This window comes from Triticum aestivum, chromosome 1B (genome assembly GCF_018294505.1).
Source record: "Triticum aestivum cultivar Chinese Spring chromosome 1B, IWGSC CS RefSeq v2.1, whole genome shotgun sequence".
Lineage (NCBI taxonomy): Eukaryota > Viridiplantae > Streptophyta > Magnoliopsida > Poales > Poaceae > Triticum > Triticum aestivum.
In genome coordinates this window covers 497,755,129-497,774,962 of record NC_057795.1, presented here as the reverse complement: position 1 = coordinate 497,774,962, position 19,834 = coordinate 497,755,129, and the positions used below count along the sequence as shown (strand labels likewise).

General features: G+C 49.2%; 1 long non-coding RNA gene across 1 annotated transcript; it reads left to right on the top strand.

Annotated features, from left to right (window-relative positions):
* The first annotated feature begins 18,378 nt into the window (after positions 1-18,378).
* On the top strand, positions 18,379-19,594 carry LOC123134801 (uncharacterized). The gene is made up of 2 exons (XR_006465740.1): positions 18,379-18,678; positions 18,948-19,594. It is a non-coding gene; the product is annotated as an uncharacterized lncRNA (long non-coding RNA).
* Positions 19,595-19,834: the final 240 nt, after the last annotated feature.

Genomic DNA, 19,834 nt, shown 5'->3' with positions numbered 1-19,834 from the left:
GCATCACTTCAGTCACTCTGACTTTGTTCACTTGGACCCCACTTAACAGCGTGGTGGTTCCTATGACTCAACAAAGAATAAAAGGAAACAACAAAACAACTAAGTCTTCGCGCTCCATAGTCTTCACTTGATGTCTTGTCATGTCATAGTCTTCAACATGAATAGCTTCACAGACCACCATTGTCTTCAATGTCTTCACACATTTTTAGGGGTCATCTCCGGTAGGTAAACCGAATCAATGAGGGACTATTACCTGTGTTATCCTGCAATTCTCACAAACACATTAGTCCCTCAACCAGGTTTGTAGTCAATACTCCAAAACCAACTAGGGTTGGCACTAGATGCACTTACAGTGGTGCGCCATTATAACCTGGGACCAGCTAGATATTTTGGACAGCCACCTACCACACTCACTTTCCCCACTTCATTCTCTCCACCTCCTCCTCCAAGCTTGTCTCGGCTGCCTCCTCCTCCTCACCTCATTTGCACCATAGATTCACCCAAATTAAGTGGTTAAATTACCTTTTTTGATAGGTAAGTAAGGGGAAAGCTTTCTTTATATTGTAGATCTACTTTTTTCTCCCTCCAACAACGTGCACATGCACGTTTTATGGCCTAGCTAGATATACGTATGTTTGTGGTCTTGCATATGTTTGTGGTGTTGCATATATGTTTATGTTTGCAGGTACTGGTATTTGAAATGCGATACTTGCCAATATTTTGCCGGAATGTTGATTCATTTCCGTTTCGGCGAGAATTTGGCACTATAAATTCTTTTTTGTCCTATTTTTAGGCAAAGTCATGCCAAATTTTTTCTTGGTTCTAAAATATCGTTTTGCTCTACCCCGCAGGCGACCATGGTCCGCACGATGACCGAAGGCATCGTGAATAGGTTTTTGAGCTCCGCGAAGGCCGAGATGCTTCAAAAGAACAAGACGGAGATAAGATGTCCGTGTTGAAGATGCAAGTTGAGGAGCCTTATGGACCCGGATTCTGTACAGGTGCGGGACCACCTGCTCTTGCGTGGTTTCATGGATGGTTATCGGTGGCAAGGTGATGAAGATGATTATGAAGTCGTCCATGGGGGCCGGGCAAGAAATGAGGAAGGGCAGCAAGACAACCGTGGCAAGGGCGGGCGAGAAGACGAAGAATCTCCAGAAGGGCATGATCATGTAGAAGATGCCGGACATGATGATGAGGAAGATGTCGGAGCAGACGAAGAGCATGATCATGAACATGAAGATGCCGGAGCAGACGACAATGGACCATCGATGGGCTGGGTGTAGGACCCTCATATTCAAGAGCTGCTTCTCAAGCAGACGGATAACACAAGAGCTGCCGCCCGAGAGAAAGCCAAGCTGGATCAACTGGAGATAGATGCGGTTACTCCATTGTATGAAGGATGCAGGCCCGAGGATACCCGCCTGAAAGTAACGCTCATAGCTCTAGAGATGAAGGTAAAACACAAAATGACTGACGCATGCTTTGACGAGAACATGTCATTCTGGCACGAACGTCTTCCCAAGGGGAACAAGTGCCCGACCAGTTTTGAGGAGGCGAAGAAAATTGTGTGTCTTCTAGATTTACTGCACATGAAATACCATGTGTGCATGAACAATTGCATCATTTATCGGGACGAGCATGCGGAGTCTACCATATGTCCGGTGTGCGGCGTCACTCGATACAAGAAGAGGAAGAAAGCTCCTCGAAAAGTGGTGTGGTACTTTCCGATCACTCCTCGTCTGCAGCTGTATTTCGCGGACCCTAAGGTAGCAAAGATCCTGCGTTGGCATGCGGATATGAAGGAGAAGAAGCAAGAAGATGACAGAAATGATCCGGAGATAAATAAAAAGACAAGATGCTGAGTCACCCTAAGGATGCGAGCCAGTGGCAAGCATTGAACTTCGAATACCCAGAATATGGGGACAATCCAAGGAACATTATGCTAGGCGCGAGCACCGATGGAGTCAATCCGCTTGGCAGCCAGAGAAGCACACATAGCACCTGGCCTGTGTTTGTGTGGATGTACAACCTTCCCCCCTGGTTGTGCATGAAGAGGAAGTACATTCACATGAGTATGCTAATTGAAGGGCCGAAACAACTAGGGAACGACATCAATCTATATCTAGGGCTGCTGAAAGAGGAGCTAGACACGCTGTGGAAAACTCCAGCCAATACGTGGGACGTCGCAGAGAAAGAATATTTTCCTATGAGAGTCGCACTGCTCACCATGGTGCATGACTATCTCGGTTACAGATATGTCGCGGGGCAGGTGGTCCATGGATTTTCTGGATGCATCAGGTGCATGGATGACACAACGTATCGCCAGCTAGATAGAGATCTTGAGTCTTCGAAAACCATGTTCATGGGACATCGAAGGTGGTTTCCCAATGATGACTCATGGAGAAAACGCAAGGATCTGTTCGATGGTGAAACCGAACCCCGAAGATGCCCGCATACGAGGAGCGGCGAGGAAATAGACGAGCTATTGAAAACTTGGAAGGATTGCCCACTACCGGGAAAGAAGCAAAAGGCGCCAGAGCTGCTGCTGAAGGTATGTAAAACGAGGTCTGTTTTTTGGGACTTGCCGTACTAGAAGATCCACCATGTGCCTCACAGCCTTGATGTCATGCATATCACGAAGAACGTGTGCGAGAGTCTGCTTGGTACCCTGCTCAACATGCCAGAGAGGACCAAAGATGGGCCGAAAGCAAGGGCAGACTTGAAATCAATGGGCATCAGAGAGGAGCTTCACGCTAATGATGATGATGATGAGGCGAAGCAGGACACAGAAAGTCGTCGCAAAGGCAAAAAGACCAAGAAGACCAGAAATGACTTCCCTCCCGCGTGCTTCACTCTAAGTCAGGAGGAGATGGAGCAGTTTTTCACCTGCCTCGTAGGAGTAAAACTTCCTTACGGTTACGCGGGGAAGATAAGCAGATACCTAGACTCAGCGAAGCAGAAGTTCAACGGGATGAAGTCTCACGACTGTCACGTGCTGATGACGCAGATACTTCCAGTTGCAATCCATGGGATCATGGACGCGCACGTCCGTGAAATGCTATTTGGCCTATGCAACTTTTTCGACGTCATCTCTCGGAAGTCGGTTGGCGTGAGGCAACTCAGAAGGCTACAGGAAGAGATCATGGTGATACTATGCGAGCTTCAGATGTACTTCCCACCCGCATTCTTCGATGTTATGGTGCATCTGTTGGTCCATATCGTGGAGGATATCATCCAACTCGGGCCGACGTTCCTGCACAACATGATGCCGTTCGAAAGGATGAATGGTGTCATCAAAGGATACGTTCGCAACATGTCACGTCCAGAGGGAAGCATAGCCAGGGGCTTTCTAACCGAAGAGTGCATCTCCTACTGCACGAATTATCTAGGCATCAGAACCCCGTTGGTCTGCCCGTCAACAGGCACCTCGGCAGGCTCGCCGGATGGGGTCACCGTGAGGGTCGTCGTGAAATGCATGTCGACTTCGAGGGTCGACTCGCCGACTTTGAAAGAGCAAACCTAGTCGCGCTACAACACATAGACATGGTCGATCCTTGGGTGGTAGAGCACAAAACCTTTATTAAGAAGACGTACAATGACCGAGGCCAACAAAGGACGAACGGAGATATAATCAAAGAGCACAACTCATGTTTCACGCGTTGGTTCAAGCAGAAGCTTCTGTCGTACCCTTTACATGAGGATTCTTCCGCAGAAGAACAACTCATATTCGCCTTGTCACAGGGAGCCGAGCACAACCTAATGACGTATGAGGCATACGATATCAACGGCTACACATTCTACACCGAGGGAAAGTACATGAAGAGCGATGGTTATCAGAACTCCGGGGTAACGATGGAATCCTACACTGGTAATGACAAGGACAGATACTACAGAAGGATCAAGGAGATCTGGGAGTTGAGCTACGCTGGAGAGAAGGTCCCGATGTTCCGTGTCAGATGGGCCAAGAGCGTCCTAAAAGAAGACTGGTATTTCACCACCATGGTTATACCCAAAGCCAAATCCAAGGCCGCGGGCGCAAACGTCACCGCGAAAAATGAGCCATGGGTACTGGCTTCCCAAGTGGACCAATGCTTCTTCATTACCGACTCGCCAAAGCCCAGTCGTGTTGTCATGAGGAGAGGCAAAAGGAAGATCATCGGAATGGATGGAGTCGCCAATGAGCAAGACTTCGACAATTACGATGACCCGAAGATGGAACATGACGACGACAATGAAGTACCAGCATACACCACAAGAAGAAGCAGGACCACCCTACCTAAAGGACGTCCGTTCAAGAGAACAACTCCATTTGCGAAAAATAAGGGCAAGAAGATTGTGAACAGATAGCTAGCTAAGATCGATTGTATTTAAATTGTAGCCTTCATTTCTCGAATGTATTTCAACATATTGAAATGATATTTCTTCTGTTCTAGTGTCCTCATGTCACATCCCTAGTCTGGTATGAACTAGACTAGCTAGTCATGTGTGCATCATGTTTAAATTTCATTTAGTTCTGAATTGAGGATTTGTGAAACCCTCAGAATCATTTCTGGAAATGACCCAAATAAAAATTGCTCCAAAAGGGTCCAAGAAAATGCTCATGTTGCTCTCTGGAAATATTGGACAGAGATAAAAATCAAACCAATATTTTTAAGAGCCCATAAGTATTTATTTTGGGCATTTGGAATTAATGCATAAATATTTGCATTGGATATATATTTGTTATATATATAATATATGTCCAAAAATTATGCCATTTGTTGAGGAGCTCTGGAATAATACCACTAGTTCCTACAAAAATTGGCATAAGTAAATAAAATGATTTAGTATTTTTATTAAATCAAAACAAATGTCAGAAAATAGAAAAATAAAAGGGAGAAGAGACTTACCTGGCGCTTACCTCCCTGTGCAGCCCGTTCCTGTGCGGCCTGGCCGGCCCAGTTGGCCAGCCCAGCCCACCTGGCCTCCTCCTCTGTCGTCTTCCTCCCCCTCGCCCAAGCAGCTGCGTTCCCGCGCCACAGCCGGCCGCGGCCACGCGCCCGGCCACCTCCTGCTTCCCTCCTCATCGCTCTGGCCTCCCTGGACGTCGCCACGACGCCCCGCACCTCTCTTCCTCTCTCTCATTCCTCCCCCTCCCCGGGTCTCTCTCCCACGCGCACGACCGAACGCCACCGTCGCCACCGCTCGCCGTAGCCGTAGCCACCGCGCCCCTCGAGAGCATCTGAGCCGTCCCCGAGCTCCGCGCCGTCGTCCTCGTCCTCTCCGTCAAGCCACGCAAGCCGGAGCGCCCCGTGGAGCCGTCACCGCTGTCGTCTTCATCATCGGCCGCCGGAGATCGCCACCGACATGCTGTCGTCTCCGAGCCATCCCCGAGCACGCTGAGGTCACCGAAGGACTCGCCGTGAGCTCCTCTACTGAACCCCTCTTCTCCCCCTCGTTTTTGCGCTCCGTAGCTCCATCCCCCTTCACGGCCATAGCTCTTCGCCACCGTCCATGTCGCCGCCGTCGCCCTGGTGACCGCAGCCGGCAACCGAGCGCGTCACCGTGCTCCTGGTGCCACGAGGGTGCCGCAGAGCCCCTCGGGTGGCCTCCCCGTGCGCCCTAGCCGCGCGCCCGCTCGAGCCGTGCTCCGGCCACTGCCCCGAGCTCCGCTCCGGCGAGCTCCGCCCCCCAGCTCCTCCCACCTTCCCCACCAGATGCGCGAGAGCCCGGGCTACGCCCCAGTGCTCTCAGACGCCGTCCTCGTGGCCTGTAACACGGACACCGCCATGTCCCGTGGTCGCCGGCGACGACCTCGCCGGCCTGACAGGTGGACCCCGCCGTCAGGTGATTAGCTTAAGCTAATCACCAACTAACCTAACCCCTGACGCTGACATGTGGGCCCCAGTGCCCCCTAATCTTTAATTAAGCTAAACTAACCCCCCTGTTTAACTGTGTCACTGACGTGTGGACCCCACACATCAGGTTTGACCCTGGTCAGCCCCGGTTGACCTGCTGACGTCGTGCTGTCGTCATGCTGACGCAGTTATCCATTTTCTGGATTTAAAATAACTCAGAAAATTCCAAAAAATGATTTAAACTTCAAAATTCATAGAAATTCAACCATAGCTCAGATTGAAATAATTTATATATGAAAAATTATCAGGAAAATGTAATCTATCCATCTGTACTAGTTTCATGCATGACAAACCAACCCAAACCTGCTGTATAGGTGAAAACATATGAATGGCATTTATAAAGAGTTAATTTGGAGTTGCATTTGAACTCTTGGTTCAAATGAACTTCAACCAAATGATTGCTAGCTGCATTAGCTCAAACAGCATCACATCTACATGCCATGTTCATGCATCATATTGTTGCATATGCTTGTGTATTGATTGTCGACACCGTTCCTTCTCGATAGGTCCTGCTCCGGTGAGTGCTCCAGAGTACCTGTCTGAGGAGCAGTGCCCCCTCTGTTGATCTGCCCGGCAAGCAAACCCCCTTGTTCATTCCGATAAAATCCTACTCTCTCGCTCCTGCTCTCAGTTATTGCATTAGGACAACAATGTTTCATCTGCTACTTTGTGCTGCGGTAGTTGAACCCATTCCTCTGCATGACCTGTCATTGCCACAGTAAATAGTTGAAACCCACTAGCATGTGTAGGAGTTGATTGAAGCCATTGTTGTGTTCCTACCATGCCATGCCTGCTATTGCTTAGAGTGTGTCAGGTCTGATTAATTGGGAATGAATTGGAGTGTTACGATATGTTCTGATGCTGAGAGTGAAGTGTGTAAACATTATTTGGTAAAGGTAGCGGTGAGAGGCCATGTAGGAGTACATGGTGGGTTGTCTCACTGGAACCGTCCTTAAGCATTGAGTTCTATGTATGTTGTCCAATGACTCGATACTACCACACATTGGGATCCTTAATTGACTCTCTCGACTTATTAACCAACTTGGTCTCTGTCCAGGAGTCGCAACTAGTTTCTGGTGTTTGTAGGTAGTGCTATTTTTCTACCAAGTGGCACCCGGCAGGGTGGGCTTGGGACAGACTAGGCACACGTGGCCTGGTGTACCGAGTGGCACCCGGATGGTGGGCTCGGGAACCCTGCACACATCGTTTGGGGCCGTGAGCGACACCCCGGCCGGATCTCCTTGCGGATGGAACCCGAATAGGCGATAAACCTGGGTTAGAGTCTTGTGTGGTTATTCAGGTCGTGGCCGACACCCTCACCAGGCTTCCGCTTGAAGGTTGCCGAGATACATGACGTGTACATGGCGGTAAGTGGCGAGAGCGTGTGTGAAGAAGTACACCCCTGCAGGGTTAACATGATCTATTCGAATAGCTGGGTCCGCGGTTATGGACTTCTTGGATGCTTACATGGTACATAGACAACTTGAAGTGGATACTCTAAAATGCTCAAGACAAGTGTGAGTGCTATGGATGGCCTTCTCGTAGGGAGACGGGGATGAATCCATAGTAGTGTATTGTGTGGTGATTAGTGGACTCGTGTACGTTGTCTCACCCCAAGAGTTTCTCGTAGTCGTAGAACAGGATAGCCACAGAGTCAAAGCTGGCTTGCTGCAACTAAACCCCACATTACCTTCTTTATACAAATGCATGTATGATAGGATCTGATGTAAGTCTTGCTGAGTACCTTTGTACTCATGTTGCTTTATTTATGTTTTTGCAGCGGAGACTTCGGTCTTACTAGTGTTCTCGTGGACTTCGACGAGTAGCTTGTACCTCAACTACGATCTTGATCGGATGTTGTAGATAGTTAGGATCTTCAGCCTTTTTCATTTGTAGATGTTTGTACTCAGACATGTAATGCTTCCGCTTGTTGCTTGTATGCTCTGTATGATGGGTCTTGTGACCCCTGTTTGCAATAAATGCTATGATGGCTCTTTGAGCCTTATCTATATGAGTTGTTGAGTTATGCTGTGATGCCATGTTGTACAGCACATACTTGCATGTTATGCGTACGTGTAATGTGTATTGCTATGTGTGGGATCTGACTATCTAGTTGTTTATCCTTAGTAGCCTCTCTTACCGGGAAATGTCTCCTAGTGCTTCCACTGAGCCCTGGTAGCTTGCTACTGCTCCGGAACACTTAGGTTGGCCGGCATGTGTCCTTCTTTGTTCCTGTGTCTGTCCCTTCAGGGAAATGTCACGCGGTGTCTACTGGAGTCCTGTTAGCCTGCTACAGCCCAGTTTACCGGAGTCCTGCTAGCCCAGTTGCTACAACCCGGATTCACTCGCTGATGACCGACACGTCCGTTGCTGGGTCATGTATGCCTGTCCCTGTAAGTTAGTGCCACTTTGGGTTCACGACTAGCCATGTTAGCCCGGGTTCTTTGTCATATGGATGCTAGCGACACTATCATATACGTGTGCCAAAAGGCGCAAACGATCTCGGGCATGGTAAGGCGACACCCGTGGGAATACCGTGCGTGAGGCCGCAAAGTGATATGAGGTGTTACATGCTAGATCGGTGTGGCATAGAATCGGGGTCCTGACAGCTTTGGTATCAGAGCCTGACTGCCTGTAGGATTACCAAGCCAAACTGGTCGAAGTTGAGTCTAGAAATTCTCTAGTTATGTAAGGGAATTGATTGTGGGAAGGAACATAAGGCTCTTTTTACTCCTTTTATCTCATGGCCTTCTGATCTGAGTCATACTATCTTTCCTAACGGGGTTAAGGAACTAGGCTTCTCTTCCGTCTATCAGGATCACGTGTTACTACTCCGTAGTCCCATAGGATTGGTTGATCAGAGTCATACCCCAGTTTCAAGTACTTTCGGTGTAGTCTGCTTAGTACTATCTCAGAACCTTGAGTGATGATGATGAGTATGTTACTACCCCATTTTTGGCAGGATGTCTCATTTTGAGCATTTTACTGCCGTTATGCTGCCGGAATTGCCCTAGGAGTTCGAGAGATACTAATTTCCTTGTCCTACATTCTATAGCATGTGGATGATGCTGATTCCGTCCTTGGTTTCGTTTCTCAAGATGTCATCAGCTAAGCGAAGTTCTGTTGCTCGTAGCCAGAACCACGGAGATGGTAGGGACGAGGATCCTCCCGACCAGCCTTCGTTGGCAGAGTTCATGTTAGAAATGGAGAGGAACAAGCGTGAGTCTAACCGCTTGTTGGCACGTATCGAGGAGAACGCCGCCCATCAGTTCAAAGGGTCTGTAACCATTCATGACTTCATCCGCTTGCACCCACCTACCTTTCATCATTCCATCGAGCCACTCGATGCAGATGACTGGCTCCGTAGCATCACTCATAAGTTGTGTTCCGCGAACATAGCTGAAGATGACAAGGTCACCTATGCCACATACCACCTGGAAGGTCCTGCTAGTCTTTGGTGGCAGAACTATGAGGCTATGCTTCCAGCTGGCCAGATTCCTACCTGGAGAGATTTCACTGAGGCTTTTTGCGAGCATCACATTCCTGAGGCCCTCATCGATCGCAAGAGAGAAGAGTTCTGTAGTTTCACCCAGAGTAAGATGGCTGTTGATGCTTACAGTAGAGAGTTTGAGAACCTCGCCCGCTATGCCACCGAAGAAGTGTCCACGGACGCCAAGAAGCAGGCTAGGTTCCGGAAGGGTCTCAACCCCAAGTTGCGTCGTGATCTCCACCTGCATCATTGTGATACATTCCAAGCTCTTGTGAACAAGGCCATTAATGCAGAGACAGCTCAGCTCACTTACGAGGAGTCTCGTAAGCACACCTGTGATTTGGGATCTTCCTCCGGTTCTGGTTCTCAGAAGCGCCGGATTTGGGTTCCAAACTCCGCTCTTCCTTCCGGATATTCACCGAGGCCAACTTACGTGGTGCCTTCCCCAGCTCAGTCGTATGTTCCACCCAGGCCTACTGGTAGACCGCTTGTTAGTGCGGGTCCACGTCCAACCTCAGGGACTTGCTTCACATGCGGGAAGCCAGGACACTATGCACGTGACTGCTCTCAGACTAGTTATGCTCCACCCCAGCCCGAGAAGTCTGTTGGCTATGTCAAGCCATCAAGCAAGACGATCAGTGCCAAGCCAGCTCACACTAAACGTGGACGTGTGCATCACGTCTCAGCTAAAGACGCTCATGATGATCCGGATGTCGTTCTTGGTACACTCCTTGTCAACTGTCATCCAGCATCGGTTCTATTTGATACTGGAGCATCTCACTCCTTCATTTCTGAAGGCTATGCTCGTTTGCACGACATGTCATTCTGTGATATGCCAACTCCGCTTGAAATCCAAACCCCAGGGTCTAGGTGGCAAACCACCAGAATCAGCTATGGTAATGAAATCCTTGTTGATAGACTTGTATTTCTTGCATCACTTGTAGCCCTCAAGTCCTCAGATATTAACATCATCTTGGGTATGGACTGGATGACAGCTCATCATGCCAAGATTGATTGTTACACAAGATCTGTTCAGCTTACACACCCATCTGGCAAGATAGTCACTGTCTCCACTAGAGTTGCAAAGCGTCAGCTCTATTCTCTTAATGCCAGCCCTCTCCTAGACCTTGAAGATATCCCGGTAGTCCGTGACTTTCCGGATGTCTTTCCAGAGGAACTGCCAGGTGTTCCACCTGACAGAGATGTAGAGTTCGTCATAGATCTTATCCCAGGAACTGCTCCAATCTCTAGGAGACCTTACAAGATGGCACCCTTAGAACTAGCCGAGCTTAAGAAACAACTTGATGAGTCCTTGCAAAAGGGTTTCATCCGTCCTAGTTCTTCTCCCTGGGCTTGCCCCGTCCTCTTTGTCAAGAAGAAGGATGGTACAGATCGGATGGTTGTAGATTATTGTCCCGTTAATTTGGTCACGATAAAGAACAAGTATCCGCTCCCCAGGATCAACAACTTGTATGACCAGCTCGCTGGATCCTCAGTCTTCTCCAAGATGGATTTGAGGTTAGGCTACCACCAAATCAAGATCAGAAACGGGGACATCCCCAAGACAGCCTTTGTCACTCGTTATGGCCAGTACGAGTACACCGTCATGTCCTTCGGCCTAACCAACGCCCCAGCCACTTTCTCCCGCTTGATGAACTTGATCTTCATGGTGTACTTAGATAAGTTCGTCGTGGTTTACCTCGATGATATTCTTATTTACTCGAAGAACAAGGAAGAGCATGCCGAACATCTTAGACTTGTGTTAGAAAAACTCAGAGAGCACCGCCTTTATGCCAAGTTCTCCAAGTGCGAATTTTGGTTGCCAGAAGTGACCTACCTAGGCCACGTAATCTCTGTAAGGGCATTGCTGTCAATCCCGAGAGAGTTAAGGCCGTTCTCGATTGGACTCCACCTGAAACCGTTAAACAAGTTAGGAGTTTCCTTGGTCTAGCCAGCTATTGTCGCCGCTTTGTTGAAAACTTCTCCAAAGTAGCCAAACCTCTCACGGAACTTCTCAAGAAAGATAAAAAGTTTGAGTGGTCCCCACAGTGTGAGTACAGTTTTCAGGAACTGAAAAGGCGCCTGACTTCTGCTCCCATACTTGTGCCACCGGATTTCACTAAAGACTTTGTTATCTACTGCGACGCCTCACGACAGGGACTAGGTTGCATTCTTATGCAGGATCGTCATGTGATTGCCTATGCATCTCGACAGTTGCATCCACATGAGGAGAATTATCCTACACATGATCTAGAGCTTGCAGCCGTAGTCTATGCACTCAAGACTTGGCGACATTACCTTCTTGGTAAACGTTGCGAGATCTACACCGATCACCAGAGCCTCAAGTATATCTTCACCCAACCAGATTTGAACCTTAGGCAAAGACGTTGGTTGGAGTTGATCACAGATTATGATCTAGGGATTACCTACACCCCAGGCAAAGCTAATGTCATGGCTGATGCGCTAAGCCGTAAATCCTATTGCAACAATCTCATGTTGCAGCAAGGCCAACCACTTCTCCATGAGGAATTCTGTAAGCTTAATCTTCACATTGCTCCTCACGAATTCCTTTCTACCTTAATGGTGAAACCTACTCTTGAGGATCAGATCATAACTAGCCAGCAATATGATACGTGTATTTCTCGAATCAAGGATAACGTTAAGAAGGGAGTTGCTGGTAGTTTCTCTGTTGATGATCGAGGTGTTGTTTTCTTTGGGAACCGCCTGGTGGTCCCCAAGAAGCAACATATTCGACAATTGATTCTTAAGGAGGCGCATGAATCTCCTCTCACGATTCATCCCGGTAGTACTAAGATGTATCAGGACCTACGCCAGAGGTTCTGGTGGACTAGGATGAAGAGAGAAATCGCTCAGTTTATTGCTAACTGTGACGCTTGTCGTCGCGTTAAGGCAGAGCATCAGAGACCTGCTGGCACCCTTCAGCCTTTAGCCATTCCTGAGTGGAAATGGGATAAAGTTGGTATGGACTTCATCACCGGCTTTCCCAGGACCAAGAGAGGGAATAATGCTATCTTCGTAGTCATTTATCGTCTCTCCAAAGTGGTGCACTTCCTACCTGTTCGAGAGAGTATCACTGCTAGTCAGCTTGCTGACTTATACATTTCTCGAATCGTGTCACTTCATGGTGTTCCACTAGAGATCAATTCAGACCGTGGTAGTCTTTTCACTTCTCATTTCTGGGAGAGTTTCCAGACTGCCATGGGAACCCATCTTTCCTTCAGTACCGCTTTCCACCCTTAGTCGAGTGGTCAGGTGGAAAGGGTCAACCAAATTCTCGAAGACATGCTTAGAGCTTGCGTTATCTCATTCGGTATGGACTGGGAGAAATGTCTTCCTTTTGCCGAGTTTGCTTATAACAATAGCTATCAATCCAGTCTCAAGAAAGCTCCTTTTGAGGTTCTCTATGGACGAAGATGTCGAACACCTTTGAACTGGTCAGAAACCGGTGAAAGACAATTCTTTGGACCGGACATGATCCAAGAGGCAAAAGAGCAAGTTCGCATCATTCGTGAGAATTTTAAAACAGCCCAGTCTCGTCAAAAGAGCCAGTATGATCGTCATCATAAGGATATGACTTATGAAGTTGGCGACAAGGCTTATCTTCAGGTTACTCCCTTGAAGGGTACCCATCGCTTCGGTATCAAGGGCAAGTTGGCTCCTCGTTACATTGGTCCTTTTCGCATTCTCGCTAAACGAGGAGAGGTTGCCTACCAGTTGGAACTACCCCCACATCTTTCCAGAGTGCATGATGTCTTCCACGTCTCTCAACTCAGGCGTTGCTTCTCGGATCCTATCCGCGGAGTGGACCATGAAACGCTTCATCTCCAAGATAACCTCACGTATCGAGAGTACCCAGTTTGCATTCTTGATCAAGCAGAGCGTGTCACTCGACGTCAGAACATCAAGTTTCTCAAGGTTCAGTGGTCTCATCATTCCGAGAGAGAAGCTACTTGGGAGCGAGAAGATCGTCTTCGACTGGAGTACCCCACTTTCTTTCCATCGACCCCTGAATCCCGGGACGAGATTTTTTCAAGTGGGGGCGAGTTGTCACATCCCTAGTCTGGTATGAACTAGACTAGCTAGTCATGTGTGCATCATGTTTAAATTTCATTTAATTATGAATTGGGGATTTGTGAAACCCTCAGAATCATTTCTGGAAATGACCCAAATAAAAATTGCTCCAAAAGGGTCCAAGAAAATGCTCATGTTGCTCTCTGGAAATATTGGACAGAGATAAAAATAAAACCAATATTTTTAAGAGCCCATAAGTATTTATTTTGGGCATTAGGAATTAATGCATAAATATTTGCATTGGATATATATTTGTTATATATATAATATATGTCCAAAAATTATGCCATTTGTTGAGGAGCTCTGGAACAATACCACTAGTTCCTACAAAAATTGGCACAAGTAAATAAAATGATTTAGGTATTTTTATTAAATCAAAACAAATGTCAGAAAATAGAAAAATAAAAGGGAGAAGAGACTTACCTGGCGCTTACCTCCCTGTGCAGCCCGTTCCTGTGCGGCCTGGCCGGCCCAGTTGGCCAGCCCAGCCCACCTGGCCTCCTCCTCTGTCGTCTTCCTCCCCCTCGCCCAAGCAGCTGCGTGCCCGCGCCACAGCCGGCCGCGGCCACGCGCCCAACCACCTCCTGCTTCCCTCCTCATCGCTCTGGCCTCCCTGGACGTCGCCACGACGCCCCGCACCTCTCTCCCTCTCTCTCATTCCTTCCCCTCCCCTGGTCTCTCTCCCACGCGCACGGCCGAACGCCACCGTCGCCACCGCTCGCCGTAGCCGTAGCCACCGCGCCCCTCGAGAGCATTTGAGCCGTCCCCGAGCTCCGCGCCGTTGTCCTCGTCCTCTCCGTCAAGCCACGCAAGCCGGAGCGCCCTGTGGAGCCGTCACCGCTGTCGTCTTCATCATCGGCCGCCGGAGATCGCCACCGACATGCCGTCGTCTTCGAGCCGTCCCCGAGCGCGCTGAGGTCACCGAAGGACTCGCCGTGAGCTCCTCTACTGAACCCCTCTTCTTCCCCTCGTTTTTGCGCTCCGTAGCTCCATCCTCCTTCACGGCCGTAGCTCTTCGCCACCGTCCATGTCGCCGCCGTCGCCCTGGTGACCGCAGCCCGCAACCGAGCGCGTCACCGTGCTCCTGGTGCCACGAGGGTGCCGCAGAGCCCCTCGGGTGGCCTCCCCGTGCGCCCTAGCCGCGCGCCCGCTCGAGCCGTCCTCCGGCCGCCGCCCCGAGCTCCGCTCCGGCGAGCTCCGCCCCCAGCTCCTCCCACCTTCCCCACCAGATGCGCGAGAGCCCGAGCTACGCCCCGGTGCTCTCAGACGTCGTCCCCGTGGCCTGTAACACGGACACCGCCATGTCCCGTGGTCGCCGGCGACGACCTCGCCGGCCTGACAGGTGGACCCCGCCGTCAGGTGATTAGCTTAAGCTAATCACCAACTAACCTAACCCCTGACGCTGACATGTGGGCCCAGTGCCCCCTAATCTTTAATTAAGCTAAACTAACCCCCCTGTTTAACCGTGTCACTGACGTGTGGACCCCACATGTCAGGTTTGACCCTGGTCAGCCCCGGTTGACCTGCTGACGTCATGCTGTCGTCATGCTGACGCAGTTATCCATTTTCTGGATTTAAAATAACTCAGAAAATTCCAAAAAATAATTTAAACTTCAAAATTCATAGAAATTCAACCGTAGCTCAGATTGAAATAATTTATATATGAAAAATTATCAGGAAAATGTAATCTATCCATCTGTACTAGTTTCATGCATGACAAACCTACCCAAACCTGCTGTATAGGTGAAAACATATGAATGGCATTTATAAAGAGTTAATTTGGAGTTGCATTTGAACTCTTGGTTCAAATGAACTTCAACCAAATGATTGCTAGCTGCATTAGCTCAAACAGCATCACATCTACATGCCATGTTCATGCATCATATTGTTGCATATGCTTGTGTATTGATTGTCGACACTGTTCCTTCTCGATAGGTCCTGCTCCGGTGAGTGCTCCAGAGTACCTGTCTGAGGAGCAGTGCCCCCTCTGTTGATCTGCCCGGCAAGCAAACCCCCTTGTTCATTCCGATACAATCCTACTCTCTCGCTCCTGCTCTCAGTTATTGCATTAGGACAACAATGTTTCATCTGCTACTTTGTGCTGCGGTAGTTGAACCCATTCCTCTACATGACCTGTCATTGCCACAATAAATAGTTGAAACCCACTAGCATGTGTAGGAGTTGATTGAAGCCATTGTTGTGTTCCTACCATGCCATGCCTGCTATTGCTTAGAGTGTGTCAGGTCTGATTAATTGGGAATGAATTGGAGTGTTACGATATGTTCTGATGCTGAGAGTGAAGTGTGTGAACATGATTTGGTAAAGGTAGCGGTGAGAGGCCATGTAGGAGTACATGGTGGGTTGTCTCACTGGAATCGTCCTTAAGCACTGAGTTCTATGTATGTTGTCCAATGACTCGATACTACCACACATTGGGATCCTTAATTGACTCTCTCGACTTATTAACCAACTTGGTCTCTGTCCAGGAGTCGCAACTAGTTTCTGGTGTTTGTAGGTAGTGCTATTTTTCTACCAAGTGGCACCCGGCAGGGTGGGCTTGGGACAGACTAGGCACACGTGGCCTGGTGTACCGAGTGGCACCCGGATGGTGGGCTCGGGAACCCTGCACACATCGTTTGGGGCCGTGAGCGACACCCCAGCCGGATCTCCTTGCGGATGGAACCCAAATAGGCGATAAACCTGGGTTAGAGTCTTGTGTGGTTAGTCAGGTCGTGGCCGACACCCTCGCCAGGCTTCCGCTTGAAGGTTGCCGAGATACATGACATGTACATGGCGGTAAGTGGCGAGAGCGTGTGTGAAGAAGTACACCCCTGCAGGGTTAACATGATCTATTCGAATAGCCGGGTCCGCGGTTATGGACTTCTTGGATGCTTACATGGTACATAGACAACTTGAAGTGGATACTCTAAAATGCTCAAGACAAGTGTGAGTGCTATGGATGGCCTTCTCGTAGGGAGACGGGGATGAATCCATAGTAGTGTATTGTGTGGTGATTAGTGGACTCGTGTACATTGTCTCACCCCAAGAGTTTCTCGTAGTCGTAGAAGAGGATAACCATAGAGTCAAAGCTGGCTTGCTGCAACTAAACCCCACATTACCTTCTTGATACAAATGCATGTATGATAGGATCTGATGTAAGTCTTGCTGAGTACCTTTGTACTCATGTTGCTTTATTTATGCTTTTGCAGCGGAGACTTCGGTCTTACTAGTGTTCTCGTGGACTTCGACAAGTAGCTTGTACCTCAGCTACGATCTTGATCGGATGTTGTAGATAGTCAGGCTCTTCAGGCTTTTTCATTTGGAGATGTCTGTACTCAGACATGTAATGCTTCCGCTTGTTGCTTGTATGCTCTGTATGATGGGACTTGTGACCCCTGTTTGCAATAAATGATATGATGGCTCTTTGAGCCTTATTTATATGAGTTGTTGAGTTATGCTGTGATGCCATGTTGTACAGCACATACTTGCATGTTATGCGTACGTGTAATGTGTATTGCTATGTGTGGGATCTGACTATCTAGTTGTTTATCCTTAGTAGCCTCTCTTACCGGGAAATGTCTCCTAGTGCTTCCACTGAGCCCTGCTAGCTTGCTACTGCTCCGGAACACTTAGGTTGGCCGGCATGTGTCCTTCTTCGTTCCTGTGTCTGTCCCTTCGGGGAAATGTCACGCGGTGTCTACCGGAGTCATGTTAGCCTGCTACAGCCCGGTTTACCGGAGTCCTGCTAGCCCAGTTGCTACAGCCCGGATTCACTCGCTGATGACCGACACGTTCGTTGCTGGGTCATGTATGCATGTCCCTGTAAGTTAGTGCCACTTTGGGTTCACGACTAGCCATGTCAGCCCGAGTTCTTTGTCATATGGATGCTAGTGACACTATCATATACGTGTGCGAAAAGGCGCAAACGGTCCCGGGCATGGTAAGGCGACACCCGTGGAAATACGTGCGTGAGGCCGCAAAGTGATATGAGGTGTTACATGCTAGATCGGTGTGGCATAGAATCGGGGCCCTGACACCTCATGAATATTTATTTATGTTTATTATGGTATTGAATTTCTAACTCAAAAAAATATTGAATTTGTTAATATTTTTTGAACTCATGAATATTTTTAAATTTCATGGGCATTTTTTAAATTCATGAATATTTTTTCAAATTTGATGATATTTTTTGATGTTCATAAATGTTTTACCAATTCACAAATGAATGCAACTAAAAATTCAAAAAAAAATATTGATGATATTTTTAAATAACAAATTTGATGATATTTTCAAATAACAAATTTGATGATATTTTTTGATCATATTTTTTCACATTCATAAATGTTTTCAAATTTGATCGTCATTTTCTAAAAAATTATTAGACGCAACTAAAAATAAAAAAAATTACTTATGGCGCACCCCCCGCGCCAGATCCCCCTCCATCTCGATCGCTATCCCCCCTCGTCAAATCCCCCTCACCGCCGACGACCCCCCACACCCTCCCCCGCTCCACCACCACCGATGACCCCCCGCACCCTCCCCCGCTCCACCGCCGCTGACGACCCCCCGCACCCTCCCCCGCTCCACCGCCGTCGCCGACCCCCCGCACCCTCCCCCGCTCCACCGCCGCCGCCGACCCCCCGCACCCTCCCTTGTCTTCTTGCTCGGTTTCCCCGAACGGAATCGGCCGAGCACACCACCCACCTCCTCCCTTCCTCCCGAGCGAGACCTAGGGTTCAAGCCGCCGCTGCCGGCCCTCCGCTAGGCAACAAAAAATCCTAATTTTTTTTTACTAATGGCGCATCGCTAGGAGGTGCGTCATTGCTATCAAGAAAAAGATTACTAATGACGCACCGCCAGGAGGTACGCCATTGCTATCAAAAAAATTACTAATAGCGCACCGCTACGGGATGCGCCATTGCTCCTCCCACTAAAATCCCCAATCCCCTTTCTTCCCCAATCGATCACATCTCACTGCGCCGCCGCCGCCCCCGCCGCCTCCCCCGCACCTGACGACCCCCGCGCCCGCTCCGTCGCTGGAGTCGCCGCCGGAGCACTAGGAGGAGGAGGCCCGCGTCCACCAGGAGGAGGAGGCCCGCCGGAGCATGTCTTCTTCCTCCGACCGACCCCATCTCGCCGTTGCCACCGCTGCTCCGGTCCATCCCCGCGGCAACCGAGGTGTCCACAAGCCCCGTGGTGAGCTCCTCCCTCGCCCCCCTTTTCCCCTTCGATTTAGAACCCTGCTCCTTCTCGCCACCGTCCCTAACCCGTCGCCGGCAACAGAGGATCCGACTCGCCGCCGTACGCCCAAGGCCGCAACGCCTCAGTCAGCGCCTTCTATTTCGCCCGAGTCCCTCCCTCCCTCCGTCTCACAAACGCATCTCCGGCGTCTCCCGTCTTGCGCCTCGGCGTTCAGGGCGCTCAAGATCCGTCCCTGACCTCCGTTTTCTGCGTTGTTTTCACAGGCCTGCTGCGGTGCGGCAAGAGCTGTCGGCTCCGGTGGATCAACTACCTACGACCGGACATCAAGCGCGGCAACTTCACCGACAAGGAGGAGCAGTCAATCATCTAGCTGCACCAGCTGCTCGGCAACAGGTGCCCCCTTTACCCCTTGTCGCCTTCCTCCTCCTTCTGCTGCCATGTACGGGCACCGCGGGCTTCCTTCAGTTGCCTGCTCATGTTTGCTCTTGTAGTTCCTGAATCCCTCTTATATTGTTGTAGGTGTTTAGTTCCCCTGCTCTTATCAGTGTTATATCATCTCTCTGAATTTGTATGTACTAGCCCTATAGTGCTGATGTAGTTTAGTGTTAGTCCGGGTTGTAATCCCCATGCTTTTTTTATTTGTAATTGCGGTGTAATATACTCTAGAATTATAGTGCCTGATGGGGTCATGGCGATGCTCTTGCCGACTGATGACTGGTTGGTCGTCACCACTGTCAGCCTGGTGTTCTAGTTATGCCTGCATTTGTTTGACTATATGTAAGAGGCGTCCGCGTCGACGGCTTGTGTTGAATAATTGGAACAGAGATCTAGTATGTGCTTAGGTTCATGTGTCTTTGAACTTGGAGATTGATATGCTGAAAGTAGTCCTGCAAGTGAGGCTTCCTTTGAATGTTTCTAAACCATTTCTTGTGAGAGGATGGTTGGATATTGCATAGGAGGGCAGTTCTGATCTTTCTGTTTCACCAAATTCGCAGTCAATGCCCCACTCCTGGCATTGCCAGCATCTCACTGTTTGTTTGTCCACTCTAGTTGAATTGAGATGCATTTAGATTTGGCAGGCATGGCGACTTGCTCCCAGGGCATTGGTCTTACACCCCGGTCAGATAAATGAACCAAGAACATGGACTCT